The 18104-nt window shown below is 48.1% G+C and overlaps 1 protein-coding gene across 1 annotated transcript in view; it reads right to left on the bottom strand.

Moving 5' to 3' along the window:
- Positions 1-13741, bottom strand: part of trc (Serine/threonine-protein kinase tricornered) — a 126947-nt gene extending 113206 nt beyond the window's left edge. The window contains exon 1 of the mRNA XM_075690879.1: positions 13390-13741. The gene's annotated coding sequence lies outside the window, so the exon portion shown is untranslated. The remainder of the gene's footprint in view (positions 1-13389) is intronic.
- Positions 13742-18104: the final 4363 nt, after the last annotated feature.

Here is an 18104-nt window from a genome sequence, read left to right as displayed (position 1 = left end):
GTTCGCGTCCCATTGCAACGGGCTCAGTCGTCGGCTCATACGCCACCTACACTAGCGCTACAATTGGGCTGGTCAAAGGCTCTGCTCTCTGCGAAATCACGAAACAAAACCACAAACGCTACCCAAATTCCCCACTGCCAGAAATGTGCGCTCGCAAGCTCATCATTTCTTCAATAATCGCTTTCTAGAAGCGTCTGGCTATTCGCTTGCGTTGGCAGTCATCGTCAATGGTTGCTGCACAATTTTTTTTTTCTTCGGCAGAGATATGCCTCATCATGTAGCAAATATCTGGCGCTGTACGTTCTCGTCATCAAGCAGCCATCTCGGGCTTACACAACCGAGGCACTTTCTTCCGGGTTTCTTCTTCGCCGTCTTCGAGTAGTTCCACGGACCTTACTTCCACGGTGTGGATCCAACCCGAAGGAGAGCTGCCGCTCAGAGCTCGGCACGCCCACACGCGAGGCACGGGACAACACGCGAGCAGCGCGCTGCTTCTGACCGGGGAGAAACGCGCGAGCGGGCGCACGAAGCAGGCACTCTTCCGATCGGGTCCGGCGCGGCTGGCGAGCGGGACGTCGTATACTAGCTGGGGGGAACAGCGAGCGCAACAACAGCGGCGGAGGGCACCTGACCAGATAGCCCCGTTGACCTCTCGCGCACGGTCACGAGCAGGGCCGACGCCCCCGTACGCCCTCGCCGCTGGGCGCTGCGCCGCCGCCACGCGCACCAGCCCTTATCTTTCCGCTTACGGCGCGGCTAGTGTACGCTCGGGGGGCCGCTTCATTTGCTGCCTCCATTGTGCGCCGCCAACAATGGCGAGCCGCGCAGAGACGAGCAAAAACAAAGAGACACAGGACGCTGCCTGCATCGCCGCGTTTTTCCAGGAACAGGCACACGAACGGGCAGCGTTACCGAGGAGCTACGGCGAATGCGCCGCCAGTGCACGCCCGAACATCTCGCAGCGCTCGGACACGCGGAAATAAACGTCGCCGGCTGGCGCAAAAGCCCCGCAAACCCGAACGCGGTCAGTCTGGTCGCGCCACTTCCCGAGGTAAGCTCGGCCACGCCCGACACTGGAGCGAAGGCTTGTCGCGTCACCTGCCTCCCTACTGTTCCGGCCTCGCAGTCGCACCCAGAAGGACCGGCGTACGCCAGTCAAACTCGCCGTGTGCTAGGAGGTGCGAACAAACGCTTTCCACCAAACGAAAGTGGACGAGTAAGGTTGTACGTTCGGCTCCTTGATACTGAAGGGCTGAGCTATATACAGCTCATCCAAAGCGTATCTAACAGTGGGCGCCCACGTACATCACTGTGTGTGGGCATCTTATGTCACTAGTCTGTCCTGCATCCGGTGTGCTACACCGTCGCCCAAGTTTCAGTATTGCTATACGAACACCTTGTTCGTTACAGTGGAACGAGACGTCCGTGCATCTAAAGGAATATCGACGTGTTAGCTCGCGTTCATTCTTGCAGTGTCGATATGTGACGTCATAGATTTAGCAGTTTATATAGCGTAGACAAGCAGGTGGTGTGTTTGCATGATCCTTCATTTTGGGTTTTTTTATAGTACAGTTCCAACAAGCATCTACATTTCAGCATTAAGCAATAAATTGTGGCCTGTGGCAGTATATAGATGTGACAATCTGTGATGTCCCATGAATACTCTGATAATCTAATTCTCCTATAATACGAAACCTAAGAGTGCTGCTACCTACCTGCACTTATTGAGAGCAATTTATTCGCTGTTTCAAAACACCAACATACACACCTATAGCTTTACTTTAATGTCATCGGCGCTATCCATATTATCCCACCAGAGTTCCTCGCAAACGGACTTATGGCTCTCGGGCTGCCGAAAGAGGCCCGTCGTCGTCGTGGGCAACTCATTGTTGGCAAACATTCTATAGGTGACGTACAGGGTACAGGGGCAAAAGGGCACACCGGGCAGCAGAGGGGACGAGAACATGCAGTTTGCGTTGTACCTCAAAGTTATGCAGGATCAACTAACCCACCAGTCTGCTCTTTTGTACGTGCTATATGTTGTCCTCACTACCAGCCACCATTAGAATGTCCGTCAAACCATTTGCAGTGACACAAGGGATGCAAGTGCCACTGTGTCACTGTCCAGCACATAGGTGACCTTTCTAGCGTCACACAACCTGTATTTACATTCTGCTCGAATTAACAAATTACTGGCTAGCGATGTTCTCATAGTAATGGGGATACACTGTTTTAAATTTCCACTCGCAGCTATTTTAAAAACAGGCACGGTCGAATAGCAAAATTTCCAAATCGAATACAAATATTACAGAAAACGACCTTCAAATATTGAATCTATTGTCGAATATCTCTCCATTTTTAACCAAAGTGAAATACAAACTTTGTGTGCATACTATTTGGTAAACAAAAAAAAGCTTATATACATCATTTGATGCATGTAATGCCGTTAAGAACTGGGCGTCCTGTCAATTGAAGAAATTGTGAGAAACAACTGACATGATCGTAACTGGCGAACCACCACAATGACAGTAATAAAACGCAGGTACAGGAAGTCGCCGCATGCATGCACAGGGCTGTGTGCATAAACGGAGCAAAGCGCAATACAACACAGCACTTCCCATAGTTTTAAATGAGAGTTTCCAAATAAAGTGTTTTACCTAATCCAAGACAGTAAATTCGTAAGCGGCTTAAAGTCGAGGCATAATCATTAGGTAACTAGAAATAGTTTAGCAACTTCAGGCACTTTATCAGAAACTGGTGCACCTGTGCAGCAAACATGGCTCACCTGCAAAAGAATCATCTGCAGCAGGCACCATTTCAGTCTTTTTCCGAGTAAAATTCCATAAGTATAATTATCTCTTGCATTAGAAAAGAAACATACATTAGAGAACTTTGAACAGTGAATTATCGAATTGAGTACAGATATAAGACCATAGACTACTCGAATAATTTTAGAAATTTTGAATATTTGTGACCAGTGAAGAAAGAAGAAAGAAACAACAGTAATAAAAAAGAAAAAAAAACATGCACACCATATTTCATACTACACATTTCATTTTGCATGTACTCAGTACATCCACGCTGCAGTGCCCCAATACAGCATGCCTCAAAATCATATCACCGTTTTAGTGTGTAAAACAACAGACAAATTAAGTTACAAGCGTGGCAGTTTGGACTAGTTGGCATCACCATCAGCCTATGTTATGTCTACTGCATGATGAAGGCCTGTCCCTGTGATCTCCAAATACCCCTGTCCTACACCAACCGATTCCAACTAGCGAATTTCCCAATTTCAACGCCCCACGTAGTCTTCTGCCATCCTCGAGTGCGCTCCCCTTCTGCTGGCACCTATTCTGTAACCCTAATGGTCCACCAGTGATCTAACCTAGGCACTACATGGCCTGCCCAGCTCCATTTCTTTCTCTTCATGTCAATTAGAACGTCGGCTATCCCCATTTGCTCATTGATCCACCCCGCTCTCTTCCTGTCTCTTAACGTTGCACCTAGCATTCTTCGTTCGATTGCTCTTTGCGCAGTCTTGAACTTGTTTTCGAGCTTCTTTGTTAATTTCCAAGCTTCTGCCCCTTATTTCAGCACCTGTAGAGTGCATTGATTGTACACCTTTCTTTTTACAGATAATGGTAAGTTTACGGTCAAGATCTGACAATGTCTGTCGTATGTGCTCCAACTCATTTTTATTCTTCTGTAAATTTCCTTCTCATGATCAGGGTCCCCTGTGAGTAATTGACCTAGGTAAACATACTTCTTCACAGACTCTAGAGGCTGACTGGTGATCCTGAACTCTTGTTCCCTTGCCAGGTTATTGAGCATTACCTTTGCCATCTGCATATTGAACTTAGACCCCACTCTCACACTTTCTCTGTTAAGGACCTCAATAATTTATTGCAACTCATCCCGAGTGTTGCTGAACAGGACAGTGTCATCTGCAAACCAAAGGTTGTTGGGATATTCACTACTGATTGTCCCTCCTACGCGTTCCCAATTTAACAGCTTGAATATTTCTTCCAAGCACGCAATGAATAGCATTGGAGAGATTGTGTGTTCTTGTCTGGCCCCTTTATAGGCATCTTTCTACTTTTCTTGTGGAGAATTAAGGTAGCTGCGGAGCCTCTGTAGATATTTTCCAAGATATTTACGTAAGCTCCTGTACTCCTTGATTACGTAATGCCTCTATGTTTGCTGGTATCTCTACTGAATCAAATGCCTTTTGGTAATCTATGAAAGCCATATAGAGAGGCTGATTATACTCTGTGAATTTCTCTATCACCTATTAATGACATGGGCGCGATCCACTGTAGAGTATCCCTTCCTAAAGCCAGCCTGATCTCTTGGTTCACTGAAGTCCACTATTACCCTTGTTCTATTGGAAATTATCTTGGCAAATATTTTATACAATATGAAAAGCAAACTAATGGACCTAAAATTTTTCAATTCTTTAACATGTCCCTTCATGTGGTTTAGCATAATGTTGGCATTCTTCCCGTTCTCTGGGACCCTTGAAGCGCGAAGAATTGCAACAGACGATTGAGGACCTTAACCAAGAAAGCGTAAGAGTGGCATTGAAGATTAATATGCTAAAGACAATGTTCAATAGTCTTGCAAGGGAACAAGAATTCAGGATTGCCAGTCAGCCACTACAGTCTGTACAGGATTCCGTTTACCTAGGTCAATTACTGACAGGGGACCCTGACCATGAGAAGGACATTTACAGAATAAAAATGGGTTGAAGTGCATATGGCAGGCATTTCCAAATCCTGACTGGGAGCTTATCACTGTCATTGAAAGGAAAGGTGTACAATCATTGCCTTCTAGGGTGCTAACATATGGGGCAGGAACTTGGATGTTGACAAGGAAGCTCGAGAACAATTTCAGAACTGTGCAAAGAGCAATGGAACGAAAAATGCTAGGCATAACATTAACAGATAGGAAGAGAGCAGTGTGGATCAGACAGCATATGGGGATAGCCAATATTCTAGTTGACATTAAGAGAAAGAAAATGCAGCTGGGCAGGCCACATAATGTGTAGGGCAGATAACTGGTGGATCATTAGGATTATACAGGGTGTTTCATGTAACTTGAACATAGGACTTTAAGGAAGTGGTTAACCACAGCTGAATGCAACCAATGGCATGTGGCTTGCCGTCATGTGGCACTTCTTAAAGTACTTTTTATATTCCGCTTATTAGTTAACTAACGAAGATGAATTATGCAAAATATTTAGTACTCACTTTAAAGCCAAGTGCATTTAATTACATTGCAGAGGGGGTTCAGAAACAAATGATCCAATTTTGTGTGGCAACGTACATGCTGTGTGGCGTTCTTTTTTGGCGTTTAATGACAGCCAGCGAAATATGAAAAGAGAAACCACGTGATTGCGCTCGTGCGCTATTGTATTGCAGCGCTCTCAACCATGCGTCGAGCCTATCGCTCATCAGGGATGACGGCGTTTCCTTTCCGTGTGGCACCGCCAAAGATGCTGACGCACTGTGAACCCGATGCCTAGAGCCGCGGCCCCACACTTCGCCACGGTCCGCACGCACGGTTCTTTCGCACCAAGCATGGTTGAGAGCGCTGCAATACGATAGCGCAACAGCGCCGTCACGTGGTTTCTTTAACGCGACAGCGTTAAGGGTTGCGTGTCGCAGAAAATCGTGTATCGGCGCTCAGCGTCGGACGTCGTTTCGGCAAAAACATTTTCTAACCACTCATCCCCAGGCCCTCCATCTGGCTCAAGGAAGCTATATCTCAAGCTATACGTAGAAAAATCACAAGGTACGACTTACATACAACCTAGGGGCATGATAGCATCGGATTGTAATTTGACTACACGAGAAAAGATAATCCTGTTACGTGAAAACTCAAAGAAACCCATTTTCCAGCGTTTCTACCATTCACAGAGCGGCCACGGTGTCCCCCATTTGTGCGCGCTGGCGCGTGAGTATCTCGAGGGCCACAAAGCGGCGCGACCGATTCCTTGCAATATACCTCCAGATGGAGCTCGCCTCCGCCACATCGTGGCCCACGCATGAGGCCGTGTTTCTACCAGAAAGCCCGCCTTCGTGCATAAAGTTCGCGGCCAGCGTTTCCCGCTGAACATTACGGCTACATACGCTGCAGTTGCCGGGAAGCATGAGGAGCAGTCAGGGATCTTCGAATGCTATCGTGTTCCACTCTTAAAGGCGAAGCTTAACCGTCCTCCATCTTCGTTTCATATTTCGCGGGCTTTCATTAAACACCAAAAGAAATCACCACGCAGCATGTACACTGCCACGAAAAATGGGATCGGCCGTTTCTGAATCCCATCTACAACGCAACGAAACGCACTTGGCCCTAAAATGAATAGTAAAAATTTTGCATAATTCATCTTACTTAACTAATTAAGTGGAATATCAAAAATATTCTACAGAGCATCACATGACGGCGAACAATATGTCGTGGTTTCATTCAGCTGCGGTTAACCAGTTCTTTTTTTTTTTTTAAGCCTTGGTTGAAGTTGCGTGAAACGCCCTGTGTAATGGATGCCAATAAGTGGGGAAGGGAAGCGCAATCAAGGGCGGCAGAAAATGAGGTGGGGTGATGAAATCTCGAAATTTGCAGGCGCAAGTTGGAATCAGCTAGCGCAAGACGGGGGTAATTGAAGGTCGCTGGGAGATGCCTTCGTCCTGCCAGTGGACATAAATATAGGCTGGTGGTGATGACGACACCACGCACCATAGCCGTCCAGTATCTGAAGTCTTGGAATTCGTCCGTCTTTCTCAAGTCCTGTCGCTAACGTGAACAAGATAGATCGCACCGCGAATGTTGCAACAAAAGCGCGACGTCAAATGATTATCCTTTAGCATGGTGTATTACGGCAGCGTACCACGACTGTCGTCAAATAAATAATTATCGTCGGCATTACAAATTATATGTAGCCATTGGATCGCATTGCGAGGCTCTCTCGGGAGACGCGCGGCACCAACGAGACGGCGACGAGGGTGCGCGAATCCAATGCCGCAGTGCGCACACATCAAACAGAGTTGCGTGCATTTATGTGACGCCTTTGGTTGTCGTTTTGTGCACATGCCTTGCGGAAGTAAGTCCACTGACTAAAAAAAAAGTTTTAAAAATTATGGGGCTTTACGTGCCAAAACCACTTTCTGATTATGAGGCACGCCATAGTGGAGGACTTCGGCAATTTTGACCACCTGCGGTTCTTTAATGTGCACCTAAATCTAAGTACACGGGTGTTTTCGCATTTCGCCCCCATCGAAATGCGGCCGCCGTGGCCGGGATTCAATCCCGCGACCTCGTGCTCAGCAGCCTAACACCATAGCCACTGAGCAACTACGGCGGGTCTAAAAAAAAAAGAAGTACGAAAGTTGTCTGCCCTGAAGAGTGTAACCTCACGGAAACACGGAGAATGCGGTTACTGGTGTTGAAGGGTAGTATAATATGGCCGTTGCCGTAAGGCTGGGTCGGCCGCGTCTCTAATCGTAATCAGCATCACCGTAAAAAATAATAATAACAAATGAATAAGCCCCTAAGGGGCGTCAACGGATGACTCTAAGAGCGCGGACGGCAAGTTTGAAGAAGCAACACCAAACAAAGATGCACTCGCGTGCCCGTTACCTCCGGCCGACTTCGCGGTGTACGCGCAGTGTACCGCAGCGAAGTAATCCTAGCCACAGCAAAGGTCACAACAGCGAGCCAATCAAGTTGCCGTAAAAGCCATTTGGCGCTGACACTTCGGTGGCTCTTCATATTGTACGTTATCTCGGCGACATCGCTTTTGAACGTAACGCACGCGCAGATGGGTTCGAACCCGTGCCCACTGTTTCCCGGGCCGACATTCCTGCCGCGTGCAACGCCCCAGCGCTAGAAGTCGACGAACTGACCGCGTCTCGCTCCCCCCCTTGCTGGCGCGAAGTACTTCCTCGTCGACGCTTGACCAGCAGCGGCCAGCGCGGAGGAGAGCGTCACGCGGCTGCTGACCGGCTGGACTTCCGCTTCGCCGCACAAGGGCCGCGTCGGCCACCGGTGTGCGTTACCGCAGAAGGCGGCACAAACAGCGAGCTGCTCGCAACAGCCTGCGCGCCATGACTTCGGGCGAAACTCCGACCACGTTCGTGCCTCAGATACAGCGAACGACGGCTGTTCAGTGGCCGAAACTGATCGGGCAGTGGTAGCCACCATTCAATGTCACATCACTTTGTGCCAAGAAAATCACTGGTACACTTTCGGGAAGTCCTTTCGCGTTCCCGACGACTGGTGAGCATATGTTCCTATTCTAGGCCGCCCGGAACCGATACTAACCAAAATGAGCCACGGCGGTAAACACATATATTCTAATTTTTTTTCTTTCTTTTCACTTTGCGCACCTTACATCGTCGCATGCGGTGGCAACTAGAACCAGCGTGACGCGCTCGTGCGCACAACTCCGACGGCTTTTCGCGTGCAAGGACCGAATCGTCGTATTCCTAATGCAATTTTTCGCCACGAAACTGCACACACACACACACAATGCCGTGGCGACAAGGAAAAGCCAAGAAGACGGCAAGCCGCAACAGCTGCCACCAGTGGACCCCGCCATCTTGCCAAGCTACTCACACGGGCCGAGACCACGAGCCGAGCGCATATAAATGTTGGGACAATTCTTGTGGACTAATTACGCTCTATTCTGTATGCGGACTGTTTACTTCCCATTCATTTCCCATCATCCACTATAGCGAGTGGCCGATCTCGGAAACAACAGGATGCGTGGTTCATGCGAGCCTATGGCGGTAAGCAAAAATAATGCACAAAATGAACAATAACTGCTAAAACGTGCGGACACAGGTCGTCCGTCAATATCTGCAAACGAAATGGATGAAATGCGTGCTCAAGATCTCTTTTACCCGATACATTCGCTGGTAAAAAACTTAGCTATCAGAAGGCTGCGACCATCTTTGCATTCTAATAAAGAGCTTTTCTCTCCATCTCCTTATTCTTAATCACTACAAAACTACATCGCTTAAGCTCAGAAGCATTAAACAATCTGTTTGGGGTAACGAAGGCTCAGCAATTGGATGAAAGCAACTCTGACGAGCAAGTATGCACCCGTACAAAATTTCTGTCGGTACCCCTACCCGTAAAGTGGCAACACGGATGGATAAACGAGAAGAAAGGGGGTTAACCGAGGGGCTCGTTTTTTATAAGTCATATCAAAGAAGCCAACAAACACCTACCCCAAGGACAACATGGACGTTATGAGCGTCCCTTCTGGAACGGGGCGGTGGGTTGCATCACCAAGCTATTGTTATTTTATTGCCTAATGTCCTACGCATAGAATTTCTCACTACAACACCTTGAGGGAACTCTGGCACCACCGTCTATGGAAGTTTCCTAAGGGGCGCTGTGCCGTCATGGGAATGACGGTATATGTGTCTGCGAGGCTTGTGTTGGCTGGTGTCAGAGTTTCTCGTGGGTCTAAAAATTAATCTGCAGAAAACTAAAGTAATGTTTAACAGTCTCGGAAGAGAACAGCAATTTACAATAGGTAGCGAGGCACTGGAAGTGGTAAGGGAATACATCTACTTAGGGCAGGTAGTGACGGCGGATCCGGAACATGAGACGGAAATAATCAGAAGAATAAGAATGGGCTGGAGTGCGTTTGGCAGGCATTCTCAGATCATGAACAGCAGGTTGCCATTATCCCTCAAGAGAGAAGTGTATAATAGCTGTGTCTTACCAGTACTCACCTACGGGGTAGAAACCTGGAGGCTTACGAAAAGGGTTCTACTTAAATTGAGGACGACGCAACGAGCTATGGAAGGAAGAATGATGGGTGTAACCTTAAGGGATAAGAAAAGAGCAGATTGGGCGAGGGAACAAACGCGAGTTAATGACATCTTAGTTGAAATTAAGAAAAAAATGGCGCATGGGCAGGACATGTAATGAGGGAAGATAACCGATGGTTATTAAGGGTTACGGACTGGATTCCAAGGAAAGGGAAGCGTAGCGGGGGCGGCAGAAAGTTAGGTGGGCGGATGAGATTAAGAAGTTTGCAGGGACGACATGGCCACAATTAGTACATGACCGGGGTTGTTGAAGTATGGGAGAGGCCTTTGCCCTGCAGTGGGCCTAACCAGGCTGATGATGATGATGATGATGATGATGATGATAGAGTTTCTCACTATAACGCCTAGAGGGAAATCTGGCGCCACCGCCTATGGGAGTTTCCTAAGGGGCGCTGTGCCGCCATCGGAACGACGGTATATGTGTCTGAGAGGCTTGTGTTGGCTGGTGTAAGAGGCTTAGTCTAAAACGTGGATATGGCTACGCAAATAATGCGTTCGTAAAGTAACATCTTCATAAAATGTTTCCATTCACACACATTACATCTTTACTCACCTACAATGCATGACCAAGTGAAGAAAGGCAAGAACAAACGACAAACTGTTTCAAAGTGAGCGCTAACCTTGTCTGTCCTCCAACTTTCGCGGCCCGCTGATACTTTTTCCGTTCCATATAATTGTACATGCAATAACAAGTTCTCATAGTTAAACAAAACATGTTTTTGTGTAATAATAAAGCTAAAACAGCTTTTTACGTGATGTTTCAGTAGAAAATTAATCATTGTGACAGACGGAACGGTACTTGCCTGGCTCACCGAGAACATGCCAATCCGAAGTCGCAATATACCGGCATTCCCATGCATACCACAACGCAGCAGCGCCAGACTTCCCTCTAGGTAATATGGTGAGAAACTGTATGGCTAGTGTTGTAAAATGCTTCGTCTATACGTGTATATGGCTACACAAATAACGCATTCTTAAAGTAAAACCTTCATAAATGGTTTTCGTTCACGCATATTACATCTTATAATGAAGTTTACTCACCTACAATGCATAACCAACCAAAGGAAAGCAAGAACAGACGACCAACTGTTCCAAAGCAAGCGCGAATCTCGTCGTCTGTCCTCAAACTTCAGCGACCCGCTGATACTTTTCATGTTGCATATAATTGTACATGCAATAACAAGTTCCGATAGTTAAACAAAACATGTTTTTTGTGTAATAATAAAGCTAAAACAGCTTTTTATGTGCTGTTTTAGTAGAAAATGAATCGTTGTGACAGACGGAATGGTGCTTGCCAGGAGCGTCTTCAAGGTGTCCTGGCTCTAGAACTATTACCCTCTAGGTGATTTAGCGAGAAACTCTATGGTCCTACCAATGTTAAGAAAGTGACAGTCTAGCCCACTGCTGCGCACTCTGGTGCCAAGGGTCAGTCTAGAGCGAGATTACTACAGCAGTGCCACCTGTGTGGACTGCAAGGCCGACCTCAAGGACACATGAATATACGCAGTCTAAAAGGTGACAGAAATGCGTTTTGCAGAAGTACTTGCTCACTTGAAGAAGTGCAGGCTTCAACCAAGGCAGGCCCTAAATATCATAATATTTCATTTCCAGCACAGACACGCTAAAGCCTCGGGCACGATGAATGCAAGTGACAGAAGAGTCTCGCCATTTCAGGCGCCACAGCCATAATCGCAGAATTTTAAGCCTTTATCCAACAGGCTCAAAATGACAGGCCCACAGCTGATACAACATGGTCGCTTTCTCGTGACTACCTGATGAGCTGTGTCCCATAACCCGATTGCGCGCACCTTCTCGTGCGTGTCCCTTCAATGTAAAACTTCGTGGCGAGTTTACGTCTGTCCTCCGTCTCGTCTGCGGTCGTCTTCAAAGTCTGCGCCTCTTGCTAACACTTAAGTTGTCGTATTCGAGTTGCGGCAAAAGGTGCGTGAGAGTCTGCGCCTGCTCGACGCAAAGACCAATAAGCGGCGCTTTTTGCTGAACTGCACATACTTGCGCAGCCTAGAAAATCGCATGTTACGTCGAATAACATGGCGGGGTCCACAAATTGAGAGATCATCAGCGAGGTGCATTCCGCTTTCGTTTGTGCACGCGTTCCAGCGATGCGATGCGCCTGGCTTACTAGGGAACCTCAACAGCTGCAACACCGTTATTGTGTGCCAACGCAATGTGGAGCTTACGTACGCTCATATGGTCAACATTCATGTGCATTTTTGCTTGTGGCGGCAGTCATCACACGGGCAGCAGAGGAGTCCAGCGACTGCCGAGGCCGTCTTGAGCGGTGGTTGTTGTATGTAGTACGTACCTACCAACGAGATATGGAGCGCTCGTGGGAGCCACTCGTTCGCCCTTTACATTTACGAGACAGTTGTACTTCCAATTTGTACACTCGTACTTAATGCCCTCCCCGACTGAACTACGCAGCTGTACACGCAAAGAGGTCCCCAGAAAATCCACACACCGCCGAAAAATTAAGTTAGCCATCGTCGCAGAAATTCACAAGAAAGGAGCAGCACGAAATGCAGTCCGCGGGTCGAGTGAACAACGAAAAGTGAGCTTTCGCAAATGAGTGCGCAATCACTTGGGACACTAGAGGCAACTGCAGTGGCCGCCAGGCAGCATCGCAACGACGCACTGATTTTCTTTTGATGCAAAACAGACACAGCCCGTCCACCGCTCCCGCGATCGCCGGCATCGAGTTCGTATACAGCAGAACGCCTCATTGTCCCGCGAGATCAAGCCGTCCCAATATGAGCGCAGCGTCGACTGTCACCTCGTGCGTTCCACATATTTTTCCCAGACAAAGCACAGCGGCCCAGCTCCGCCACGAACCGCGATGACAAGACGTCGACGATAGCCACTACTCAGGGTTATCGTTCCATTTTGCCTAGCCGCGTTGTGGGTGCGTCCGTGCATTAATCAAAGCTTCTGCAGCGCGCGAACGTTTCTTTCGATCAAGATTTCCAGAATGAATTGCCAAGACTGAATGCAGCGGCGCGTTTTCTGTCTCGCTCGTTCACTTCAAAGCGCGCCACTGCATGCCCAAGCGAAAAAGAACTTTTTCCTGGCAGTCTTCGGACACGAAGGATCGAAGAGGAAATGCTGCTCCGCAGATGGTCCGCTGCCACTTTCGCTGCACGTCCGAAAGCCCATAGACCACGGCCTCTGGTTTCCAGCGCTCGCTGGACTGGTTTACGAGCCGTATTCTTCGCGATCCCTGCCGAACCCACGGGCAGCGGACGTCAAACGGACAAGCGGTGCGCGATGGTCAAACACAAACCGGTTAACGCCACGACCCAAGCACGGTCGAAAACGAGGCTGTTTCGGTGCTCTTCGCAAGCTCTCTTCGATGCGGAGTTCCCCGCTCATTGAACGGGTGGTAACAGCGGACGAGTAAAGAAAAACGTGGAAGAAATAGAAAAATAAAAAAGAACTTGCACGCGCGCACGCAACCATCGACGACCCATCACCTGTTCCCCCAATCCGTATGATAGAGTGCCCCGTTCTGGGGGCAGGAACCCGTCAGACTCACCTGTCCTACGATTAGGTATCCGATAACGCCCAGAACCAGGCTTCAGGAGACACATACGACGGCATCAAGCATTTGGCACAGCTTTCTCGGGCACTATTGAAGCTGACAGGCACCACACAAACGTTCGGAGACACCAGCGAGGGCTGCTCAACCGACGGCGTCCTGCGGTCCGTCCGCAACTTTCTCAGTGACCACCGCTAACGAAATAGTTCCGTAGGAAAACGCCACCAAAGTACAGCCTCGACTCACAGCTCACTTCTAGTGACGCAAATAACACTACGCACAGCACGATATGTAGTTTAAAATGCTCAAGCAATGGCCTTACATCACCGCACGCCCGTAAACAATGCACTTTGTGACGTACGTTTCGTATCCCTCCGCAAGCTGGATTGCTTTGGATTGGACTGATCGCATAAAATTTGTGCGTCAGTTTTAGTTTTTGTTTCGAACCACGTTTGCGAAACAGTAGAAACCGTTGTGTTTCCAAGTCATGATGACTAAAGCATACAAGTAAAAATTATTTGTAATGATATTGACCTTTATGTTCACCACATTATTTTAGATGTTAGAGGAGTACATTTGTGTGTACCACAACAGATTCAATCTGATGCTGTGGTTGCTGTGGGGCAAAAACGCACCCTTATCGCCGACTTCCTTCCGGTAACTGCATATAATTTCAAAGACCACGCTTTTATGCACACTATTAGGCAAAGTTACACCCTTTGGCTTGCCCCTTCTGCCACACAACGATAATCGTTATCTGCCTTGATGCGCTTCCTTTCTTTAACGCTGCGAGCCCGGTACTTTCCAGTAACGAACGGCACGCGCGTTATCAGCATAGAACAGTTTACACCCTTTGGAGTGCCCCTTCTGATAACGCGCGTGCCGTTCGTTACTGGAAAGTTCCGGACTCGCAGCGTTAAAGAAAGGAAACGTATCAAGGCAAATAACGATTATTGTTGTGTGGCAGAAGGGGCAAGCCAAAGGGTGTAACTTTGCCTAAGAGTGCATTACAAGAGCCCCAAAAACCAAAAAGGGCGGTGGCGTCTCAATCCTAAACTGAGCGACACACTAAATACAGATCTCAAAGGTAATGTTTTTTCCCCTTTTTTCCTGCCTACGGCGGAAGTGATTGCGAGAGCTTAAAACACGTCATGGACATACGGCTTTGGACACCACCTCACTCTAAGAACAGTTTACACCCTTTGGCTTGCCCCTTCTGCCACACAAAAACAATCGTCATCTGCCTTGATGCGTTTCTTTTCTTTATCGCTGCGAGCCCAGAACTTTCCAGTAACGAATGGCACGCGCGTTATCAGCATAGAACAGTTTACACCCTTTGGAGTGCCCCTTCTGATAATGCGCGTGCCGTTCGTCACTGGAAAGTTCCGGGCTTGCGGCGATAAAGAAAGGAAACGCATCAAGGCAGATGACGATTATTTTTGTGGGGCAGAAGGGGCAAGCCAAAGGGTGTAAACTGTTCTTAGAGTATATAACACGGAGTTCGAAAAGCCATTATAGGAAATTCTATAACCTATAATCCTTCAAAAGACGATGGCCATGACGTGTTTCTAGCTACTATAATAGGTGGTGTCCAAAACCTGACGTGATGATGTGTTCTCCAACGGCGTTTTCGGCTCTCGCAATCGCTTTCACCGCATGCCGCTAGCAAAAGCATAGCCTTCAAGATCTGTAATTTGTACCCTAAGTTGCGTGAGTGAAACCAAGAAAATGCTTTATTAACACACGTAATAGTCGCCATGCTGTAGACACCACCTTTCGCATAAAATTTGCCACAAAATTTTTGGGAAGTGCGTGTTTTGAAACCATAGAAAGAAGGTGAGCGCTTACGGCTGCTATGTCCATCCTCAAACCTTGCCGCGAGATAGCATATTACGCTTCAGATTGTTCACTATAACCCTTTTCAGTACAGTTATTTGCCTGGTTTACCAGTAAATAAAACTGCAAGTTGTCCTATGCCTGGGCCTCCCTCAGTGAGTAATGATTAAAACAAGGCGGCTATGTCTTTTCCTGCATTCGAGAACTGTAAAGCACGGCCTTCGAGATTGAGTTTCAATGTGTGCTCCACGATACATCTGAGAGGGGCAGGCTAAGCAAATTCGCAGTAGAGTTACTGTATATGCTACCACAGGTAGCTTATACAGTAACTCTAATTCGCAGTATCTTTTTTCCCATGCTATATTAGGAACAGCACAAAATTATTCATTGAATGATCCGGGCCATAAAATGCGATTTTACGGCGAAATTCAAGCAAGAGCAAAGCCGCAGTAAGCGTGAAATCGTTTTTCGTCCTATTTTTCTGACATTAAAATTTGTAAGAAAAGTCGCAACCACCAGAGCGCCTAAATAAATTATAACTTAAACGTGGCGACCAAGACATGTTTCAGGCTTGGCACAAGCAGCCCGCAAAAGCATAGCCTTCGAGATTTATTTTTGCTGCTCAGAGGCACAGAAAAAAAAGAGGCATACGTTTTTCTACAGTTTTTTTCGATTTCGGTTTTCTTATGTCATGACGCTTGAGAAGAAGATTGTGTGGGAGCAGGCCTTTGCTACGTTTTAACTCCGGCTCGCTCGGTCGTCTGCTCTGCAGTATGGGGCTCTTGCATTGCCCAGGGGGCGCTGCGAAAAAGGTGCTAAAAAGCGCCCTCTGTGCTAAAATGGGTCATACCAAGCTCGGTCGTTTGCTTCGGAAAGCACGTTTACAATATAAACCCGCCACTTTCGGTTGTGTTGTTTCACGGCCTGCAGCGAATATCGGGCACCAGAGATTTTTTTCATGCGTGGCACGGCTGCGTAAAGGCAAGAAATTATGCAGTGCCGAATACGTGTACGCCGTTCAAGAATTAGGCGGCGAAGTTTTAGCACCGGGTCAATCGCAAGTGAAGCGAGTCGCATACGAAGTGGAACTTCAGGTAAAGTTTGCACGCTAGCTGCTAGATTCAGGCGCGCAGACGGGAGGAAATGCTTGCTATAAATGAATCAATCCACAGCAGCGATAAGCAGGCATCATGTGTACGGAACTGCTCGAGCACACGACGGTACGCGCCGCGATGTACGAACTGCTCGAGCGCAGGATCGTACGCGCCGCGACGGCAGCGATCTTTCGACATGCCGCGAAACGGCGGGCCTCCTGCAATCTTTGTTGACTGCATGCCGCTAAACAAGTAGTTATGCCTGCGTTGTAGTAGCGGCCATCTGTCCCTTTTAGTAAGTGGTAATAACGGATGCAATGCATATGAGCTCGCACGTACGTGCGAATCGCGCTGCAGCGCGAGCTCGTGCGCTGCTCGGTTGATGTAGGTTTTAATGACAGCACTCGAACATCGATGTGCGAAGGCATCAATACTGCCTTGCTGCGCTGCCTCAACGTGCTGGCTTGAGATCAAGGATGAGCGCATTTAACTCTCTTAACCTGTGCTGCTCGTAGTGGAGTAGTGAATTGTCATCGAATGAGCCCGACCATTTGTGCTCATTTGCACACACCTGGTCACTTCACCACATCGCATCGGTCGAATTGTTAATTGTCGCTGTGGCCGGGTCTCGCGAATCGTGAATTACCAGCCATGACTGCTGCTATGTCGGTCTGCTGTCGGGACTGTAGGTGCAAAAAGACCGAACTTTAGAACGCAGATAATCAAGCAAGCTTCAAGACAGGCGAAGCAGTCAGCATGGCGCGAAGTTTCGCTTACTCAGCGCGACGAGCTGCAGCTATGCAGCGCGCCCGACGCTCCACTTCGTGAGGCCTTGAAGGAAAACGGTAGAATCTGATGTTAAGATTCAGGCCTTCTTATTCATGGCAGCCCACGACGCAGAAGTAATGACGGTGATGCCTTTTCGAGGCTGGGCTAGGTCTCTCCGGATCGGCGTCACCGATTCCTTTTCTGCTCCTAGCATTACGTCCCACGGCACACGGAGAGTCCGTTTTCGTTAAGCTATAGGCTGCGGCGAGCTCGCAGCGTGGTCGGCGTGGTCTGTGAGAAGTGACGAGCCTTTTCGCACTCGCAACAGGGCAGAAAAAAGTGCGAACCGACGCAAAACTCGGTCTAGAAACGTGCTTCGCCACAGCCAGGGTGCAATACGACCCAAGATGGTACGAACTAGATGTCGTTTCCCGCGCCGCCACCAGGCGCCGCTACTGTACCTCAAACTCAAGCGCAAGACGCCCATGGCAAAGCATGGCCTTTGAGATATGTTTTTGGTACCCTAAGCAACAAACCCAGGGGCGGCTCTGCGCTGATTCATGCTCAGGGGTAGTTAAAAGTCAGAAAACCATATATGACATTATGCTTTTATCAAACGTTGTTAACCTTCCTAACACGGCAACTACATGTGCTTAGTTGTGCATGGCCTTCGAGATTTGCATTCTAAGGCTTGGAACCTTTTAATCTCAAAGGCTATGCTTTTGGTGAACTGCAAGGACGCCGCTTGTCTTCAGATATGCGGGCACAATCAGCACATGCTGAAATGGGCAGAAACGGTAATATTTGTTTAACAACTATAGGAATGGAGTACAGTGGTCCATAGAGTTTCTCACTATCCATGGTCATTACCTTGCTATACACTTATGGAAGAAGGAAAGTATAGGAGAAAGCTTTATGTCATGCAGCCAGCCTTGGCAAGCGAACGCTCCGTGAAGCCACAGCGGTGGCCCAGCACGTGACTTTTTGCGACGAGACTATCGTATGTTGAAGAAC

The sequence above is a fragment of the Dermacentor variabilis genome, chromosome 4 (assembly GCF_050947875.1).
Source record: "Dermacentor variabilis isolate Ectoservices chromosome 4, ASM5094787v1, whole genome shotgun sequence".
Taxonomy (NCBI): domain Eukaryota; kingdom Metazoa; phylum Arthropoda; class Arachnida; order Ixodida; family Ixodidae; genus Dermacentor; species Dermacentor variabilis.
The sequence above is the reverse complement of the archived record's forward strand: the minus strand, read 5'-3'. Positions and strand labels throughout refer to the sequence as shown.